At 47.3% G+C, this 20444-nt stretch overlaps 2 protein-coding genes across 6 annotated transcripts in view; one reads left to right on the top strand and one right to left on the bottom strand.

Moving 5' to 3' along the window:
* Nucleotides 1-15901, bottom strand: part of LOC112555636 — a 56048-nt gene extending 40147 nt beyond the window's left edge. Inside the window, exon 1 of the mRNA XM_025224071.1 lies at nucleotides 15702-15901. The gene's annotated coding sequence lies outside the window, so the exon portion shown is untranslated. The remainder of the gene's footprint in view (nucleotides 1-15701) is intronic.
* Nucleotides 1-20444, top strand: part of LOC112555635 — a 143836-nt gene that overhangs the window by 16008 nt on the left and 107384 nt on the right. For 2 of the 5 annotated variants that reach the window (XM_025224069.1, XM_025224068.1), the window contains exon 1: nucleotides 16346-16786. The exons of the other annotated variants lie outside the window; for them this stretch is intronic. The gene's annotated coding sequence lies outside the window, so the exon portion shown is untranslated. Of the gene's footprint in view, nucleotides 1-16345; nucleotides 16787-20444 lie in introns of those variants that run through there. 5 annotated transcript variants of the gene reach the window in all.

Raw genomic sequence — 20444 nt, 5'->3', positions numbered from 1 at the left:
TAGGAAGACCCTTCAGAAGCATTTCATCTTCTGCTACTCAGACCCATCCTGGTCACATTGTTCAGAATGTACAACCTGAAAGCTTTTGTGGAAAAAATACTGGGGGACAAGAAAAACACAAATATTGTCTGGAGACCTCGCTGGACCACCAGACCGCTGCACGTGTGACTGGCGCCAGCGCACGCAGTCAACTTCACTTGCTGTCAACTGGATGTGACCTCGTGTGGTTGTCCCTCGTCACCCGTCTCATTGTTCTGGTTGTTTTGAGACAGATGATGGCTGAAATATTTTGTCATGCTGTGGTCTACAGCAACAACGTAGGCAAGTGTGGGAATTTTGTTGGGTTTGTTTTGCAAGGAAGGTAAAACACAGCCTGGGTTAGGAAAACTGATGAACAGGGTCACGTGGTTAGCATATTAGCAAACTCCGGTTATAATAATACTCAGTTTCACCCAGGCCGGCTTTTGGTGCAAAATTTGGTGCCTTTGTGTCTTTGTATAAATAAAAACAATTATGAGTCCGTCAGTGTCCCGCTCTTCTGAGTCAGTAGGAGAAATCTCAGCAGACCTATCGTTTGCACCTGGTCAGGTAAGTCATGGGGTAGGTAGGTGACAATATTTACCTTCTTCCTCGGCATGACAACTGTCTGTCTTGGAAGACATACCTCCTTGTTTTTTTCCCAAGTCCTATTTTCGACCGATTGCATTGGATCTCATGAAAGGGAAGTGTACACACAAGAAAGGTAGAGAAAGGAAGAAGGAAGCCATTCAGGCCTGATTCCAGAGGAAGAAGTCCCCAGTGTTCTACGAAACCTTGTAATGGTCCCACCCTCCTCCTCCCACCCCGCTACCGCCTTCATCAAAGGCTCATAAACAAACAGCAGTGGAGGAAGTTGTAGACGGGAACACATCAATAACTGTTCTCCGACTGTCGTAATGGTCAAGTGAATTTGGAAAACTTTCTTCATTTCTTCACTCGTTTTTTTTTTCTACAGTGAACTGTAATGGTAACTCGTCCTTTGCGCAATATGTAGTGTACTAACAAGGAGATTCTCTAATATCCCTCATCAACTTTCATGAACTACTTTGACAAGCAGGTCTGTGGAATCCAGATTCCCGGGGGGTCGTGTGGAGTCCTTCTCTCCTGCCACCACAGGTTTGGGTAACACCGAGACTTTAAACGTGTGCAATGATCGCACCCAGTATCTCTTGTACAAATCAATAGTTAATCTCATCCCGTTACAGCAGACGGACATCAGAGATGCTTCTTCATCCATGTTGCACAGTTCAGATGGTGTTAGAGGAGGATACGGACCTCCGGGCGGCGATCGTAGTGGACGGATACAGTGCATCGCGAGGTGTGTGTAGATGAGAGGAGGCTGTATCTTTTGTCACACAAGGCAGCTGCGCCTGCTAACCTCGTGAACATGCACGTCATCACCGATGTTGAACGAGCGCACAGCCCTCGTCTGTCTAAAGGGAGTAACGGTAAATGGTTTACTTGCTGCCTTTCATCGGAAAGATTGAAGGGAAAGGGATGGTTGATTCGACTTTATACTAATTCGACCAAGTCGAACATTGTCCTTAACCCCCTGCGCCTGGAAACCTGAAGATGCTAGTATGACAGTGACGTGGCGACAGTGCGCGTGCACTTACACACACACATACAGATAATAAAAGTTTTAGCAAAATGTCAAATGACTTCTCTTCCTGTTTCCGTCAGGATATGATTTCATGCATGTTTGTGTGTGCGTGGGCAAGTATAACATGTATAATAAAGTATAATGCACGTGTATTTCGTTCAATTCGCTCAGTTTTCATCTACAATGAGCAGGTGTGCGTGAATATATTTGTATATGTATACATGTATATGTATTTCCTGTTACACGTGGCCGCACCACTGTGCTATTCATCTACCTCACTTCAGCTCTACACAACACCTTCTGTTCATTTCTCCGAGCTCTTCAGTCTTGAATCCTGGAAGCAGACTCGGGACATGTGGTTCTCGCTCCTCTTTTATCTCCATGGCTTCGGAAGCTGGAACACATTGCCCCTCCCAACTCGTCCCAACACCCCCACCCCTACTTACCTCAGCCTCTCTAAAATCCTCGCGGTTTCTCTTGCCATAAGCCTGACCTTCCTGTACCTGCCAGGCGCAAAGCTGTGCATCCTTGTATTTTATTTTTATTATTTTCTCCTCTCTCCATCTGTGCAGCTTGAATAGTTCTCTGGAGCTGCGCACTGTACAGATGCCGTGATTATAATAACATTTATTGTTACTGCGCATGTTTGTAACAGGCTCAGTGGAAGGGGAGAGGAATACCGGAGGTAATAAGGTGTAACGCCGGCACCGTAGACACAAGGAGCCCACCATCCAGTGACGAGCTGCGCGGAGGGTGCAAGTCTCTGTCAGCCCCGATAGTCGAGCCTTGCCGAGGTTTCTGATGGACGCTATCAGTCCAGCTCATTGACGACGAATCGAGAATCCGATTCCGTTATCTGCATCTTTGAGAGCAGCAGTGATCCCTGTTGTCGGAGATGCCGAACAGCGAGCGCAGGTTAATGCGGGTGGATGTCGTGGGTAGGGAGACTCCTGTCTTATCCTTTCAGCTCACGCCGCCATCCGGAAACAGGGATTCGGCGACGTATCGAGGGTTACAGGTCGTGACCTGCACTTAGGGAGGGGACCTCACGTACAGTAGATGAACACCGAAGCACTTGAACGAAGAAGTTTCGCTTGGTTAATTTTGAGTGCAGTCAGGGCGATATTTTACTATTCACGCTTAGCACGCGCGTGGCGTCAATCAGATGTGAACGTTGGTAATAAATATTGGCGGTTACATAACACGTGACTGGATGCTAAAGGTCAGGCAGTGGTTGTGTAAAATATATACTGTTACCTTGTTGCATGGAGGGTGAGACGGAAATCCAGGTAATCAAGTGACGCCCACGTGCCACCCCAGCAGGTCCGGAACGTCATTAACTTTTGTTGTTCGTGGCGAGTGGCTTTGTGACGTGATCAAAATGTCAACGTCAGGAGTGTGGCAAGCGGGGTATTGTGCTGACGCGGGAGGTCATACAAGTTTGATCACTCCCCCAGTGAGAAGAAAAGCGGAGCGGAAGTTGCTGACGATGCCAGGATGAGAGAATTTGTGTTCGTTTGTTATGTGTGTGTGTTGGGGGAGGGGGAGACTGGGAGGGGCTTGAACCTTGATATCCTGCAGCCTTCACTGTGAATGGAGGGCCTGGCATTCTTGCACTCTCTTTTTTTCCCTCTTCTCTTCATTTATTTTTAAACGCCACGAAGTTACTTTAATCCTTGACCTCCGCGGTCGTAGGTGGGGAGGATGAATGGTGGGGTGGGACATGAGGGACGGAGTTATCCATCGGGGTCTGCCCTCGGCTCAACGTGGCAGGATTGTTGGCGGGTGGGGAGGAGGGTACAGGGTGGGGATTAGGATGATCTGACCACTCATTGGAAGTTTGGGATCAGTTTCTGCGAGCAGGTCTTGTAGGATCGTCAGTATTAGCAAATAGTCAGACAGTCGTTGTTTCCACGCTCCTCACATCTCTCTCTCTCACAGAAAGAGAGCGAGGGAGAGAAACAGAGAGGAGGGAGAGAGATAGAGTGGGGAGAGACAGAGGAGGAGGTAGGAAGATACATTTAAGCGGTTCGTGTCCAAGTCTGTTTGGAAATGATGGATGGGTGGACGGCTAAGCGACACAAAGCAATTAAACGCCGGCCAGCAGATCGGTTGCGGGGCAAAAGCCAACCACAGGAACCGCATCAACCAGTCATTTCTTATCGACGGCTTGCCTCGTGCAACTCGCAAACAGGTTTCAGGCGAGCGAGAGAGAAAGAGAGAGAGAAGGATGGTGTGAGACGAGGGCTTCTTCGCTCGGTTGCGCTTTCATGTTTAAAGATACTCGTAACTGCAGCGCTCGGCCACTAGTCTACTTGGGAGCAAAATTTCGGATTCTTTCAGACCGGAAATGCTTTTCTGAACTTGGTGGAGACACACTTTACATCATCTTGTACCTCGTCGCCTGTGAACAGTCAGACGACACAAGAAAACAAGCTGATGATGAATGTGTCGGACAGACAGGCAGAAGGGTAGAGTTGCACAGAGACGAATACATAAACCAAACTGTCCTGTGTCCAATGTATTCTGCAAAAAGGGTCATGACCTACAGACTGGTAACCTATCCCTGGATTTGATGTCGTTAGCCCTCCTCCTTCCATCAGAAAAAGAAAAAAAAAACCTTTACGAAAATATTCTTTGTCAGGAAACTTTATAAAGATATTATTTCTAATATTATATCATCATCCTCGAATCTACGTTTATTACGTTGATATAAACTAAAGAAATATTGGGATGGTGAGCATTATTTTCATATTAACGACATCAGACTTCGTGTAGAAGTGAATGATAAACTACGTTGTTTCTGTGAGCGATGCCGGGTGGGCGACCTTTGACCTGTCTGGCTATTAGTGCGAGACGTGTAGGTGACGAAGACCTATGGCCGACGTAATCTGTGGTGACGTTTGATGAATGAAAGCTATGCACTCTTTGACAGTTGCATTTGGCTGGAGCCTTCTAGAGGTATAAAAATTGCTGGCCGGACCAGCGCTCGGTTCCAAAGTATTTGAGACATGCCGGGAGGTGAACGTGTTTACAGAGCAGATGACAGCGTGTTTACATGTGGAGAACTAGCTTCCACTAATTGGCTCCTACCGAGCGGGACAGGTGCCACCCTCCACGTCATCGCCAGCTTCATGCAGTCACGTGCACACAGACGCAATGTCTGCGCATGCGCGTGCACACACGCGAGCGGATGGATGTGTGTGAGACTGGGTACACTTCGCAGTTCAAATAAAAACTCGCTTCATTAAATACTAGCATTCATGGCATAAAAGCAGACGTGAAATTATTAATTGTTTCCGGTGTCGAGGGTTACTACCTGTTTCCGTTTCCGCAATTGCGCACACGACCGGCGTTGACTGATTGGCTGAAACCTTTCTGTCAGCTAGCTTTCGCCGATTTTTGTCATTTTTGTGCGACTGACGATATGAGAAAGCTAGTGCATTGCTCTCTAGGAAATAAAACGATGAAGTTGACAGTAATTAGACTTGATAAAACATTTTCAAACACTTATTTCCGTTTTGAATTATATATTTGAAATCTTTTTGCATTTTATCGTTGAATACTTGTTTGATTGTGCACTCATGTAACTCTCATATAAATTGTTGGATGTCTGGTTGTGTGAGTTCTCAATAATGTATGTCATAAATCACGTGTCCATACCATCTATAGTTCTATACAATAAGAACCCATCGGGTTTTGGTTTTCGTTGTTTGACCACTCAAGGGCAGGTAACCTCCGCCTCACATAACACTAAAAGGAAGTATATGTAGGTATTTGACATAGACACAAGCAGTAATACCACATTGAGTTGTAAGTAGATACTTGCGGTATTTCATCACACGATGGACGTCGCATGCTGCTGTATATAATTACACACCCCATAATACGCTTTGTATAATGACAGGTCACGTGCCATCTTGAGGAAGCTGATAGCGGCTAGGTGCCAGCAGTCTTCTTCTTCTCATCATCATTATTATTATTTACACGGTGTATTAAATCCGCGTCTTACCATCATCCACCCACTGCTATCACGATATTCCTGTGTGTATGGCTGCTTGTCTGTCTGTCCCCGAGGAATGGAGAAAGTCGCCAGTCGAGGTGCCCTTCGCAGACTCCACCCGTCTCCGTGATCTCGGTCTGCACGTGACTTAAAAATAATCATCGAGAGTTCTAGAAGATTGCTTCCTGAAGCGCCAAGAGTTATCTCTGACATGCAATCACACATCCGGGTGTCTGTGACGTCACGGGAGGGACGCCGCGAGTCAGCGTGACGTTTACCTGTGACGTCACGGTTGGGCCTGTCACGTGTGCTACATAAAACCTGGTGCGACAAGCAAACACGATTATCATTGTAAAACATTGTTTGTGGAGCCTAAATAATCCTCACCTCGCGTGAAAACACTTCAAGCCGCGGTGGTGGGCACCGTAAACCGTTAAACCGTGAATTTCCTGCTGGTGGTGGTCGACTGTACACGCACGTGCGCGGACGTCAGCTAAAGCGCTCAGAGGTGCACGTGACGCCACCGGTGCACGTGAAGTTTGGAGGGGACGGTTGGCTGGCAGCACGTGAAGACCTGGCTCTGCCATCAAGGTGCTGACGTCTCTCACATCAAAGAAGCCTCCCACATGAAAGTGTTGTCCCGGTGTCCGAGTCAACAGGTCATCGCCAAGTACATATAGTGTATATCGCATAGAAGCGGAGGGCCGCGTGGGCTGATGGGTAGCGAGTCGATGGCGACCTTTGCAGGAGTCTGTGACGGAAATGGTCAGAAGCGCCAGACACGCGGTGGACACAGACAGGAGCGAGTGTACCCCGACCAGACTCCTCCACCCAGGGCCGTTAAAACCATTATCTGCTTCTACTACATCTGACCTCACCGAGACTAAGACAGGAATATTCATTGCGCAATGGGACTTTTTAGCCACTCAAAAAAAGGAAATGAAGTTTAGACACCGGCAACTTCAAGCTGGCATGTGTTCTTTGTTCACTCAACCGTGACGATAGGGAGGTGAGTGCAGGTGTGAACTCGGTGCCCGTCACGAGGGACCTTGTTGTAAACCTGTTGATAAGGACGAGGATGAGTTTGACAACGGCAGGACTGATGTTCACGTGGAGGAGTTGGTAGCTTTTGTAATCTGTTACCTCTTGAGAAAGCTTATGTAATAAGGTCAATGTCCTGGCACAAGGAGCATGGCGACACCTGGTAGACACAGAAGGTGGCGCGCGCTTCGCTTTGCTTGCGCCGACTCGCCGAGCTTCGACCTCGCTGACCCCCGTCAGCCGCGTGAAATTAAGAGCTGGAAGCTGAGCAGCGAGGGCAAAACAAACCAAAGTGTTGGCACGCCTAAGTCTTGAGATAAAAATGCACCGAATTCTTCAGCCGGGAGGAACCCTAGTTACCCTTGATGGCAAACATGCATTCGGTGTACTGCCTTCCTCCGCAACACCTTGCACTCCTCCCACCCACCCACACCCTTGTTCTTCACCCTCCCACCCTGGGTGCAGAGGCTTGTGTCTGCACCTTACATTTCGGTCTGTGAAATAGTCGTGCCCTGGGGTAGGAGGAGTCTGTAAAGAGAGACAACTCCGATATCATTAGCAAGAGGCCCTAGGGGTCGCAGGAAAATTAATTCTGCTTTTCTTCTGGATCTTCGGGTACATCTCGTGGGTGCAGTCCTGCCATCGGGTATACTCTGCTAATTCACTGTATGAAACTCATCAGGCATGCAAGTCCTAGAAGCTTTTGTAAGCTCTTCTGTCTTTTGATGATGTTTTTAATTGACACGTTCAGCCACTCACTCACTCAGGCACCCGCGCACCCGTGCACCCGCCCCGCGTCTATTAACTGACCGAAAGAAATAGTTTCTGATGACAAGCAAGCCACATAACTCGATGAGACAAGAGCGAAAATCCATTAGAATGTCATCGCCGGCGATGGGCTGGGTGAAAGAGGAGGGACTTCACTCAAGAGGCTGTTTTTCAGCTGATGTCGTCGAGCAGCGAGTGTGGAAGCCATTTTGAGTCGTTATGCTCTTATGATGAAGGATGTGATGCTGCTCCACTCATCACGTGAAAACTCGCCGGCGAGGGCTTCGGCAGATCAAAGCAGCTGCATCACAACAAATAAAAATAAATAAAACACAAAAATTGGCTCACAAGGCAAATGCATTGGCTGGCCACCTTAATGTTAGGCTGGAGTTTGTTGTTGTTTTTTCTGTTCTTGATACGTTGTTGGATTGAGAAAAACAAGATCTTGGTCTCCCTCTCTCACCCTGCCATCCACCCGTCCCCAAGACATACTGGGGTCTGTCACTAGTGACATGCTGGGGTCTGTCACTAATGACAACGTACGTAAGACATGCTGGGGTCTGTCACTACTGACATATTGGGGTCTGTCACTACTGACATATTGGGGTCTGTCATTAGTAACAACATACATATGACAAGCTGGGGTCTGTCATTTGCTGCTCGCACAAGGCATGCTGGATGATCAAACTGTCATTAGTTGCACGCGCGGCAAGTCACAGCACACGTGATCATCAACAGCAGGATGATGCCGGCTCCATGCCTCAATTAACTTAATTACCGTGTAATTTTTCGCCATGTTACTGTGCACCGAATTTTGGGTTCTTTGTAGTGCCATGGGAATCCGCCTAACATGAATCACAATCTGTATAAATACTGAAACACAGGGTCACGTGGGTGACCGACAAGTTGTTGTTTGCCAGATGCATGGCTGTTGTTGTTATTGTTGTTGGAACGTTGGTTTAGCATAAATACACAAGTACGACACGCATTTCATATTTTAAAAGAAATTGAATGCCCTTTCCGGTCAAACTTTTGCTTCCGGCAGAAGTGAATGGTTGACCCCAGTGAGGAGGTAAGTTAGGTACCTTAGTGGTCATCCTAGCTACTTCCACCTGTCCCGACAAGCACCTGGCTTCCCCCGCCGCATCCAATCCATTCTTTGCTGCCAAAGGAGGACAGCTGGCCTCACCTGTCGTCTGCCAGGTGCATGATGTGGAATAAAGGCGTGTAGCTCCAGTCCTCAATAGGACATTAAAGCCTGTGTATACATGCGTGCGTTCGCCCGTCTGTGTGCCTGCGCACCTTAGTGAGCGCTGATTGGCTGGCGAGACAAGACAGTCCCCCTGAGGTGGGCAGTTGGAAAGTTCAAACCTCCTTCAGGCCCTCGTGTCTAATTCATTAACTGTTGCCCCGACTGGAACTGACTGCAAGTTATTTCAGTGTCTAGACTACAGTCACACCCGCACCTCCAAACATCAGTTCATCTGCCTGTGTACCCGGTAACAAAACTACCCAGCATCAGATAGCGCATGCGCAGGGGTGAGGTTGGACGTGGTGCAGCTGGCTGTCTGTAGAGATCGCCAAGATCGCCATTAAATGGCACATTTCCTAGGATGTTCTTGGCAAGAAAAAAGAAAATACCCTGGCTATCAGTTATGTAAAAGTGTTCGTGTAGTTTCTTGTCCAGGAGTAGGGTACGTAATCATGTAAGCATTTCCGGTTGCCACGATACCAGATTTTCCTCTGAATTCAAAAGAAAAAAATCAAGAACACAATTTTATTTAGCTTTTTCCACTTCTCGCATTAAGAGGGCATGAGCTTCTAGTCCAACCCGCGCTGAGTTTATTTTCTACAATCCACAGTCTTCACAATCGTTTTCCTTTGTACAGCTGCCAGGAGTTAGTTCTGGAGGTTTGCGAGCGAACCATGTTGTGTAAACACCTCCGTGAAATGTCACCAAGCCATGGTGAGCAGGGGACCCGGGTCTGGAACCTCGGTGAGTCAGGCGCCACGCCACAGGTTGTGTCTGCGACATGGAATCTCGGCTATTTCCTCCGGGCCTGCTTTTTGTGGGGAAACTAATCACAGAGGGAGGTTGACAGCCAAGTCATCGCAAATAATAGCAGTTTTCAAGACAGTAGTGGACACCGCTGGTAAGATCAAAGATACCCGGTAAAAAGAATGTTTCATGAACCGGGACAAAGGATCCAGAAACAGAAATGTCGAGCGTAACTATAAATAGAAATGTGTGTATATGTGTGTGTATGTGTGTGTGTATGTGTGTGTGTATGTGAGTGTGAGTGAGAGAGCTTGCAAAGTGTGTCACATGACTGTTCACCCTGTGTTAGCCCTCAGCTACTCTGTAAACAAGGATGTCAAAGGTCAAGAAAGTTCTGATGAAATTACCGATGTGCCGTTAAGTCGATGTGATGAGGTCAAGCTCACAGACAAGTTCCATGATTAAATTTCTGAATGTAATGATGGCAAACCAAAATTTCATCTTAAAAAGTTAAAAAGTTCCCAAGTTGTTAGCTCTCGCACAGCCTCGCCCCATCACAGGCGCCAGGAGATCTGATGACACATCCTCATGTCATTTTTTGTGTTGTACTAAGTGAAGGTGGCAGTCTGCGAATAAAATAGAGGAACAAGGGAGACTAAGACAACCTATGGTGTGAAGAAAGGACGGAGTGAAAACGAGTTCAGTATGTACTTTAGTGAAGCTTAGAGCAGGTGTGTGAGTGACAGTGTGTGACAGTGACGTCACACGACCACCTGGAGAGCCTGGAGCTTATGTTGCACACCTGCAGACAGGTGAGTGTGACCGCGGGTGTGCACTGCACTCGGCCAAGTCACTCCGTCATTGCTCTGCACTTACAACACCCTGGCCTCACTCTGGGCACGGGGTAGATTGTACACCTGCAGAACCACACTTTCTCTAACAGGTTTGACCACACGTGTAATATGTTTTCAGCAAACCTACAACAACCACAAGCTTGATGCCAGCTGTTTATTTAAACCAGAATATTCACGCACCCCCATCAGAAATGTTGATTTAGTCGTCCTGGCCTGTACCCTGGTAGTTGCAATGCTTGGGATCCTGCAGCAGCAGGGTGGGATCCACAGAGGCGACAGGAAATGCAGACGCCAGGCTGTTGAGGAGGAGAGGATGTTTGGCACAAAAGGCGGAGTTAATACAGTTTAGGGAGCCTACAGGCCAGTGGCCGGCGAGTTGTTTCCCTCACACCGGAAACACGTGATGCAGACTCGTGCATACACATGTGTGTATACTTCTCATCCCATGCCAGACTGCGGTTGTTGTGTGTGGATTTGCACTGCATTCCTCCAGCTGCCAAGGAAGAACACAATTTTTTAAAATTTCTTGAATGCCAATTTTTAAAGTGTGAAGGACTGAGTTCCGTCCCCTTCTGAACCTACCTGAGACCGGAAGTTACTTTTCTTTGTGTATTTCCTACGAGCAGATCTTTACTGCGACTGGAGAGTACAAACGAACGATATTGAGAAGGCCTTTGACCTATTTCAAGGGGGGAATGGTTTATAAGTGTACTCAGAGATGAACTCATATGTCATAAATAAAAGGATAAGAAGTATACACATATACAAACCGTTAACAATTGACATTAACGGCTCTGTCTGACGTCACATCAGTAAAGGGAGCTCAGCAAGTTCCGCTTCAGATGAGCCACCTAACGGTCAACTACCCCCGAGGTATTTAGACCAGTGATCCACAACCTCGGCCCCTAGTGAGGGAAATTAGTCAAAAACACTTGTAACGGTTTTACAATGACGATGACAACTTTATTTGTCCCAGTGGGCAGTTGGAAGATAGGAAGGTGCTCTAGCTTGAAAGTAAGAGAAATAAAAATAAGAAATGAAGTTCATTGCAAGATTCAACATCAAAAGATGTCAACAAAAAATTTTAATGAATGAAAAAATTGTTTTAACTCGTTTGCTTTCATCAAGTAGCCACCGCCGACTCCTTGTTGTTGTCCATGTAAACAACTTTGTTGTCTGTACGGAGGTTTGTAAATGCCAGACTCTCCGACCTTATCTCCCCCACTGCTGCCAGCCCCTACAATGGCTGGGGAGGAGGCTGCAGTGTTTCAGGCTGTGGGCACAACTTATAATGATGATGGATTGGTAGAGGTCCTCTAGGAAAAAACATTTTACCCGAAATATTTCTGTATTTCTCCTCAGACTTGTCATAGATTGATCCGTACGGTAAACAACACTCCTAGAATTTGGGTTTTTCTGCACGAAAAATTTCCTTTTAAAAATTCTTTTTTTCTTTCAAGAAAAATGGATGGAGAGAAGACTTCAGATAACATTACTGCATTCAGAAGATAGAAGGGAAAAGAATAATTGTCTTAGAAGTTAAAAACTAGAATGAGCGAGCGAGTGAATGAGTGTAAGCGAGTAAATAAATGGGAGAATTGGAGGGGCAGTTGTGGGACGCTGATTGTGGTCACGTGACCTGGGTTGTAGCGATGGTCGTGCTCCTGGGAGCAGCTGAACTTCAGTTGCAGGCAGTTGGCCTGCTGCGGACTCCTGACCTCACTGACCTCTTGCATCAGGTCAGCACGAGGCAGTGCCAGTCCGTAGTTTACCGTAAACAATGTTTACCTGTCACAAACATCACTTCATACGGACTTTGCTTCCACTCTTCTAAAAACAAACAAACAAATCAGCAGGCACCGCCATCTTGACGGAGCGCTCAGTTCTCGCCTTCATTACACTGGCAGCCGCAAGGGATGCTGGGTGACCGGGGGAGCGGAGGTGTCCAGTGAGGACAATGGTGGGACTGGTGTCCACGTGGGACAACTCTAAACTCCTCATCGCACGACGTGGATTATCGCCTTCTACCCCCGCCCCCGATCCCCGCTCCTTATTTCCCGGAACCGTAAAATGGTCGCGTGAGAGACCTCCCGTGCGTCGTCCTCACCTCCCTGCATGCTGATTGGTCCAGTCACGCACCTCGGTGGTGGCATTGGGCTGCAGGCTGTCATCTGTGTGAGAGAGAGACTGACTGTCATTTGTGTGAGAGAGAGACTGAGTGTCATCTGAGAGAGAGAGAGACTGACTGTCATCTGAGAGAGAGAGACTGACTGTCATCTGTGTGAGAGAGAGACTGACTGTCATCTGTCTGAGAGAGAGAGAGACTGACTGTCATCTGTGTGAGAGAGAGACTGACTGTCATCTGTGTGAGAGAGAGAGAGACTGACTGTCATCTGAGAGAGAGAGAGACTGACTGTCATCTGTGTGAGAGAGAGAGACTGTCATCTGAGATATCGTGCAGATGTAATGTACCACGGTGTTCTCGAATGTTACACATATGTAATGTGTTACAGTAGACTGGAGTGTTACACAGATGTAATGTGTTACAGTAGACTGGAGTGTTACACAGATGTAATGCTATACAACGCATCGTGACTGCAATCAGTACATCAGGGAAATGGGTTGATGATGAAGGCTGATCACGAAACCTGTGGTGATGCTCCTGTCAGCCTCCAGGGATGATCATAACGATGGCATCGACGATGCGATGATGATAACGACAATGACGATAATGACAACGATGATAATAAGGATGATGACAGTGATAATATGACAGGAATGGATAGAAGGAAGGAGACGGCGAGAGGGAAATGAGATACAATTACTTTCCGTGACATTTTGTAAACGGCCTCCCTGATTATTGCGTTGTAGGAGTAATAGCACGTGACGCCTACATACGTCACAACCGCCACACACGTCTCTGAACAACAACACGAATGAACAGTTCACTCACTCATGCCGAATTATGACCATCACCCCAAGCCGAGGGTGGGCCACACAGTGTGATGTCACGTGTTGATATGTGAAGCCTTCCTACACCATGTCAGCTCACACAACAACAACAGCAGCAGCAGCAGCAGCAGCAGCAACAACAACAACAACAACAACAACAACCATCTACGTTGCTGTGCCTTTAGTAAACAGTTGAGACTTACAAATGTCCAACATTATCTTCTCGTGGATTTCCCAAGGATGAGCAAATGTAAAAACTCTGGTTGGTAAAAGTTTATTTGTGTTTATGAGTTTATTTGTGCACGTGCCGGCACGTGTGGGTCTGTAACGTGTAAGTAAACACTTTGTTTATGCCATGGACTCCTCCATCAGGAGATGTGTGTACTAAATAGTCATTGTTATTATTATTATTAAAGTACTTTCACTGCATCACCACCAACAGAACACAGTGCATTAGGGGAAAATGTTTTGTTACAAACACTCTGTCTCCTCTTGGAACTTTGTAAACAAATATTGTTACAGACCACAACCAGTTGTTTCTCTATATTTATCATAGGAGTACAGTATATATGTGGTTCACCTCATTACAAAAAGCTGCATTGTGGTGACTCAGAAGACCAGACAGACAGACAGGTATTGTACACGTTGCAAAAGTGTAAATACACTCGGCAAAACTACAGTTGACCAAATGGAGCTAACTGCCAACAAGCTAATTTTGTACGGACCGCCAATGATGACATAAATATCAAAAAGGCGATTAGAGGAAAAATGTTCCCTCCCATGCTTTAAATAAACGTCGAGAGAGAGAGTGTGTAGAGAGGGCACGAGTGAGGGGAGCAGGAGGGTGAAGTGCAGAAATACATGTAGTGTAGCTGTGTGTCTATATAAAGAGGAGAGGAAGAGAATACATCAAATGATCATCGACCATCGATCACGTGGACACGTCACTGACTGTCCGTGGAGCTGATGTACCTCTAGCCCCAGGGATTGATTACACAGCTTATTTGGGTGGTACAGCGCCCTCTACTGGCGATAACCCTCCTTCCAACCTCACACACACACAACCCTTCACATAAACTAAATCCTCTTATCCAAGAACACACACACACAAACAAACCGTCCTTATGACACTCGTACAAGCCGTTGTCATGACAACAGTTGTGAGGGTGATAAACGTGGAGAGATCGTTGAGTGGGATAAATGATTTGTCAACATGTTTGTCAGCGGCGTTTATTACCTGCAGTTGCTAGAGAAGTCGTTAAAAAGCGAGAAAAGATAATTGAGGACATTCCACCCGGTAGTCTACCTGTTGACAAACATCTCAGCGAATAGATTGCACTTGTCGTTAACACAAGCAAGGCGCTGTTCATGGTCTTCACTGAGAAATGTTTCTCTAAGATCGGTTTGACATTAATAGTTGGAGAGAGCTACTGGCATTGCCTCCCTTGTTGGCCTCGACTACCTCCCCTTCGCCGACACACACACACAGACTCACAGATATTATTACACACACATACACACTCACATATTATTATATACGCGCGCACACTTTCTCACACATCCCAAGATATCAGTGAGCCATCAGCCCAGTCGTCCTCATGCACTAGGGTCACGTGTGGTCGTCCAGAGGTGAAGGTCGTAAAATAGAATATTCAAGTTTGATGGCGGGGAAGGGTTGTACCTCCTTCTCGCGGTATTCCTTCATCAAGTGGTGAAGTGCTTCCGCATTGCGGCGATTTGGCTTCAGAACCTTGGAGTGGGAGGCCACAGGAACATGTCAGGGACTATATCTTGCCAGCCTTGTCATTCCTACTTGTATCCTACTTCCTGCCTATTAACCCTCCAGCTGCTGCTGTGGTTTGTGGTGTGTAAGTCTGTGGTGTTGTCTGAATACAAATAGTTAACACCGTGTGCCGCGATCTTTAGTCCACATTCTCCACACTCGCTGTTTTATTTTATATTTACTGCACATTATTTATTTCGGAGCCATTTGAAAGTTCTGTTAAGAACACTCTACTACCAACATAATTGCTTGTACTTTCCATCTATTCAAATTAAGTTTACTTGCTGCCGTTTTATTGGTTTCATCTTTTGTATTTTGTAAACATTTTGAGTTAATCTGTTTTTCTTTCGGATTATTTATACATTTATTTGGCTGCAGGTGTTGTCCCTGTGTTGTGATAAGAACATGAGGCTATTGCGAGAAGAAAGGGTTAGTTAGAATTTATGTTCATAAACACGTGCAGGCCTTACCCACACCGCGCCCTCTACTACTTCCTTCTGTCTTTGCCCGAGGACGACACGAGCTCAGTAGACACGTGACGGGCTGGTAGGCAATGTCTACATGACAGCGGGATGAGACAAGGTTGACAAAGATAAGGAGCCATACACCCGAGTGACTTGTAAACATCAACAACACCGGCGCAAAGTAACGGGTCTTACCTGGTGCACCGTCGCGATGTGCAGCCCCGGAGGATTGTGGGAGTTCAACACAGAGGTCGCATGATGTCTGTCGTGGTGAGTCTCGCGGACATCACATGTTTCCAAACTTTAGCCGCAAGAATCCAAGCAAGGCACTGGCGCTTGTGGCCAGACTCTCCAGAAGTCTGCGATCACACCAACACACAAACACCTTTAAGCTGCTCGCCAGCTAGGAGTCGACTGCAGCACAGTCAGGAGCACTGGCCTCTCCTACATCTCCTACATCCCAGTCTGCGTGCACCGCACAGCACGCGCCAGTTGTCGTTGCCGAGGGAAAAAGTCCGTGTACTTTACTTTTATTTTATTATTATTTGGAGATCGGTTGCTGAGTTTCCGCTGTAGGTGACCCGCTGGTAACTTTTGGGCGCGGAACCCGCCAACGTGCCGACGGCGCCACTGGTTGGCTGTGTGGCCGGCTGTGTGGCAGGTTAGGACGCTTGTCACCAGCGCGGCCAGGCCCGCCTCCCTCCCAGTCTCGCACGGCAAGTACACCGTATCCCCCCGCAACCTCCGTGGTGTTGCCGAAGCCGTTAGCGGAGCGCGGAGCCCGGCAGGCCGCCTGGCGGGCCGTGTAAAGGGGGCCTCGGCTATAAAAGTCGCACAACAGTCGGGAGGAGTGAATGCAACGAATGCATGTTTAGTGCAGGAGCTGGCTGGCCACAGACGCAGGGCATTGTGGGGAGTGGAGATCGCTGGTCAGGCACCCGGTACCTCAGACTTCAGCCAAGTTTGTCACTGTCGTAGAGTTTCGTTGTCGAGTGTATCTCACCTTTTCTCGGTCGTCGTCGTCGTCGGCGACACCCACTCACTGCGAGGCTGCTGGACCGCTCCGACCTGTTGCACACCTCTGGACTGGAAAACAGGAGTGAAGCCAAACCAGCCATCAGTCCTACATTCCCAAGTTTGAAGAGAGTGAAGGAGGTTCTTATGTTCACAAAAAAGGTCACCGGACACAGACGATTGGAGGTTACGTGAATGAACGTGTCATGTGACTTTGGAGGTAAATGAACTGTGAGGACACACAACTGTAATCACCTGTGCCGCGGGTGAGTGCTGCGTTTTTGTTTGTTGTGTTTTGTTTGAAAGTTTGAAACAGGTTGTGTTCTGTCACAGAATGGTGAAGTCAGTAGGGGAGGGAGCAGTGCTCAGTCATGCAGCACACCCTCCTGTGCATCATCCATCATCAAGCTTGGTATACACTATACATACGTACATACATACGGTACATACATACAGTGTATACTATACATTCATTTCTAGATGTCATAATTACTCTGTAGCATGCAACAAGCCAGAGAGTTGTGGGCAGGGGGAGCCACCAGGCTAGCTAACATGACAACACTGAGTAGGGGAGGGAGAGGCTGACAGGTGGAAGGGCCGGGCTCGTGAACAGGTGAGAGAGGGAAGATGGAGGACTCCGTCAGAAGGTGGAGTGTCGTGACAGGAAGGTAGGGAGGCCCGCGTGCTGTTAACGAGCTGCTCGCGACATCCTTGCACCATCACCTGAGTCCTGGGGTGGAGGGGTCTGGGGTGGGGAGGTAGACAGCGTGAAGCCTGTAATCTAATCCTCAGGATACAGGGAAAGCACTCACACCGCACTGCTGGGTACACGAATAATCAAAACCAGGGCAAACACCCAGTAAAGTATCTGAGTTATGGTAACTTTCGGTAACACGCTGAGGGGGACTGTAGGTTCCTTGTGAAGAGACTAGCTTCAATAGCAAATACTTTTACAGAGACGAGGCTAGAGTTCACGGGTGAAAGTAGTTCACTCATGGAGTGTTCTACCCTGACACAATGGGAGGACAACTCCATGTTTCACTCGGTAGATGGGATTTGTGTCGTCACACTCTCTGCTTACTGTCTACCTTCTCTCCTTCCTCTCACATCGGTCGCCATACTTGTCATCTACGAGTCCAACACGAGGTGCAGATAATGTAGACATGATGTCCGCGACAGACAAGTGGTCCAACCTCCAGGTGAAGATCAGTTGGTTATTATTCTAACTGAAGACTGTTACAAGAGAGTTTCACAAAACAATGATGTTGTGAGCCTGTGGGTGTAGGTAGATGTCGAAGTGGTGGGTTTGTCTTAGGATGCATACATCCGTCTGTATTATTATTCATTTTCACAAAATGATTTTCAATGACAAGCTGCGGTCCAAGTTCCATTGACAAATGTTACTGAGGTGGCTGTAGTCTCAGTTTCCGGAGACAGCTGCGGTCTGTGGTCTCCACAGCTGTTGTTCCAGTTTCCCTTCAGTGACTGTTAGAGCGGAATGTGCTCACAGCAGGTGTGTAACAGTTACATGTCAGGCACAGCAGGTGTGTAACAGTTACATGTCAGGAACAGCAGGTGTGTAACAGTTACATGTCAGGAACAGCAGGTGTGTAACAGTTACATGTCAGGAACAGCAGGTGTGTAACAGTTACATGTCAGGAACAGCAGGTGTGTAACAGTTACATGTCAGGAACAGCAGGTGTGTAACAGTTACATGTCAGGAACCTCCTCCCCACACAGTTACACCAGAAAACATTGTTGTTGTTGTTGTTTGTGTCAGGAGCAACATGGAGGGTTGACCCAGGAATAATTTGTGCACGTTGCACACAGTTTAGCCAGCAGGTGTACAAAAAAATGAACAAGAAACAAATTTCCAATTTTCTTTTTGTTAAATGCAGAAAAATTTTAATATGTGTGTGATGAGGGGTAGTTGTTTTGTTTGCAGCACTTTAACTGCTTCAATAGAAACGGACTTCTTTTTTCAAAATAGCAGAACTACATCAGGCTTGTGAAGGGCGGTAATATTTTTACTGATATTTATCAATGAGAAAGCCCTGCATTACAAAAGATGTAGCGTTTCAGCCCGGGAAGTGTCGTATATGTGACATATATCGGAAATAAAATGAAACATTTGTCTTCCAACGAGCTCACCTGAATGGAGGCAACTGTTTGGAACAGATCTCCCAATGGGTGGCTGGGTGATCTGCAGGTGGCTTCAGATTGTAAACAGGATAAACAGGATACAGGAATTTCTTTCCATGAATGTTTGCGTGCATTCCGCTCTTTTTGTGCTTATGTATGAAAGAACGAGAGGAAAGGAAAATCAGAGGATTTTATTGACACCCACCTGTACGTCTGGTACAGTATCCATCGCAGGGCGGTCCCTCCAGTCAGCAGATGCTGCACCACCTGGCACCTCCCTGGTGTATGTGTCTTGTACAGATGCTTTCACTATCACTCGCCGTAAGGACCGGAAGTTGTTAAAGACCCTCCTGACTGGCGAGCCGAGACCCTTGGCCGTCTTGCCGAGAGCTGTGTGGATGAAGAGGGTCGGTAATCTTCGTCGTTAAGATAAACTCTCAGAGGAGGGCTTCATTTGTCCTGCCAGCCTCAAGACAGTGAGAACATCTCAAAGGTGGAAGCACTTTCCCTCTTAACAAACGACCACACAGTAGTGCTCTCCCCTTTCTCTCCCTTTTACTAGATGTCAACAATGTAAAACATTGGAATGCGGAGAAACATCAAGAAACATTGAAGTTTCACACACATACACCCGTGAGCACAGTCGGGTACATAGTGTGACAGCACAGTTGGGTACATAGAATTACAGCACAGTCGGGTACACAGTGTTACAGCGCAGTCGGGTACACAGTGTTACAACACAGTCGGGTACACAGTGTTACAGCGCAGTCGGGTACATAGTGTTACAGCACAGTCGGGTACAAAGTGTTACAACACAGTCGGGTACAAAGTGTTACAGCGCAGTCGGGTACATAGTGTTACAGCACAGTCGGGTACACAGTGTTACAGCACAGTCGGGTACAAAGTGTTACAACACAGTCGGGTACACAGTGTTACAGCACAGTCGGGTACATAGTGTGGGTCATAGAGCCAGGATGAGGAACCGCCAGAAAGACAAGAATGAGAAAAACATTCAGGCTTTTAGTTTCCCCGAAGTTTCAGCTCGTCACAGTAAATTTGCTGCGAAGGGGAGACCACTCTTTAAAAAAACGAGACAATGGGTAAGAACCATTGCCGACAGACGCGCCAGGTGGAGCCAGTGGTCCAAGAAATCCCTTAGGGACATGAGGCGATACACGATCACTCACACCATGCTATAGTTAGTATCGCAGTAAAGACTTCTCTAAGGTCGACAACCTTAGCATACAACAGAGGGCAGTGCTACTCCCGACGTCACGTGACACAGTGGAACTAACACCGAGGGCTCATCGTCACAAGTTTAGCAAACTGTTTCTACGTTACCAGTCCTTGCGCATTAACACAACCTCAGGATTGGTTATTTTTAGAACACTCGCAGGGCATTGGTTCTTGTTTTTTAATTCCGCACATTCTGGATTTAAATAAACTGTAATCCTCGCGACTATGCGCACATGGTCACCAGCAGGATGTAGTGACGCACATCACGAATACGTCAATCCATCCTACGTCACCACCAACGTGATGCGGCGCATGTCACCCGTTTAAAATATTTGTGGCACATCGTAAGACGGAGTGACGTATGTCCTGAGTAAATGTGACATATTGCACTGCTGGGTGGGTGTGACATACTGTAGAGATAATTATGACCGAAGTGGGATCTGAGAAGATGTGACGTGTAGCACTGCTGGGTTGATGTGGCATACACCGTATAGATAAGTATGACCGACGTCGGATGTGAGTGGATGTGACGTACGAGACCTGTGC

The sequence above is a fragment of the Pomacea canaliculata genome, linkage group LG14 (genome assembly GCF_003073045.1).
Source record: "Pomacea canaliculata isolate SZHN2017 linkage group LG14, ASM307304v1, whole genome shotgun sequence".
NCBI classification, from domain to species: domain Eukaryota; kingdom Metazoa; phylum Mollusca; class Gastropoda; order Architaenioglossa; family Ampullariidae; genus Pomacea; species Pomacea canaliculata.
This window is presented reverse-complemented; position numbering and strand designations above follow the sequence as displayed.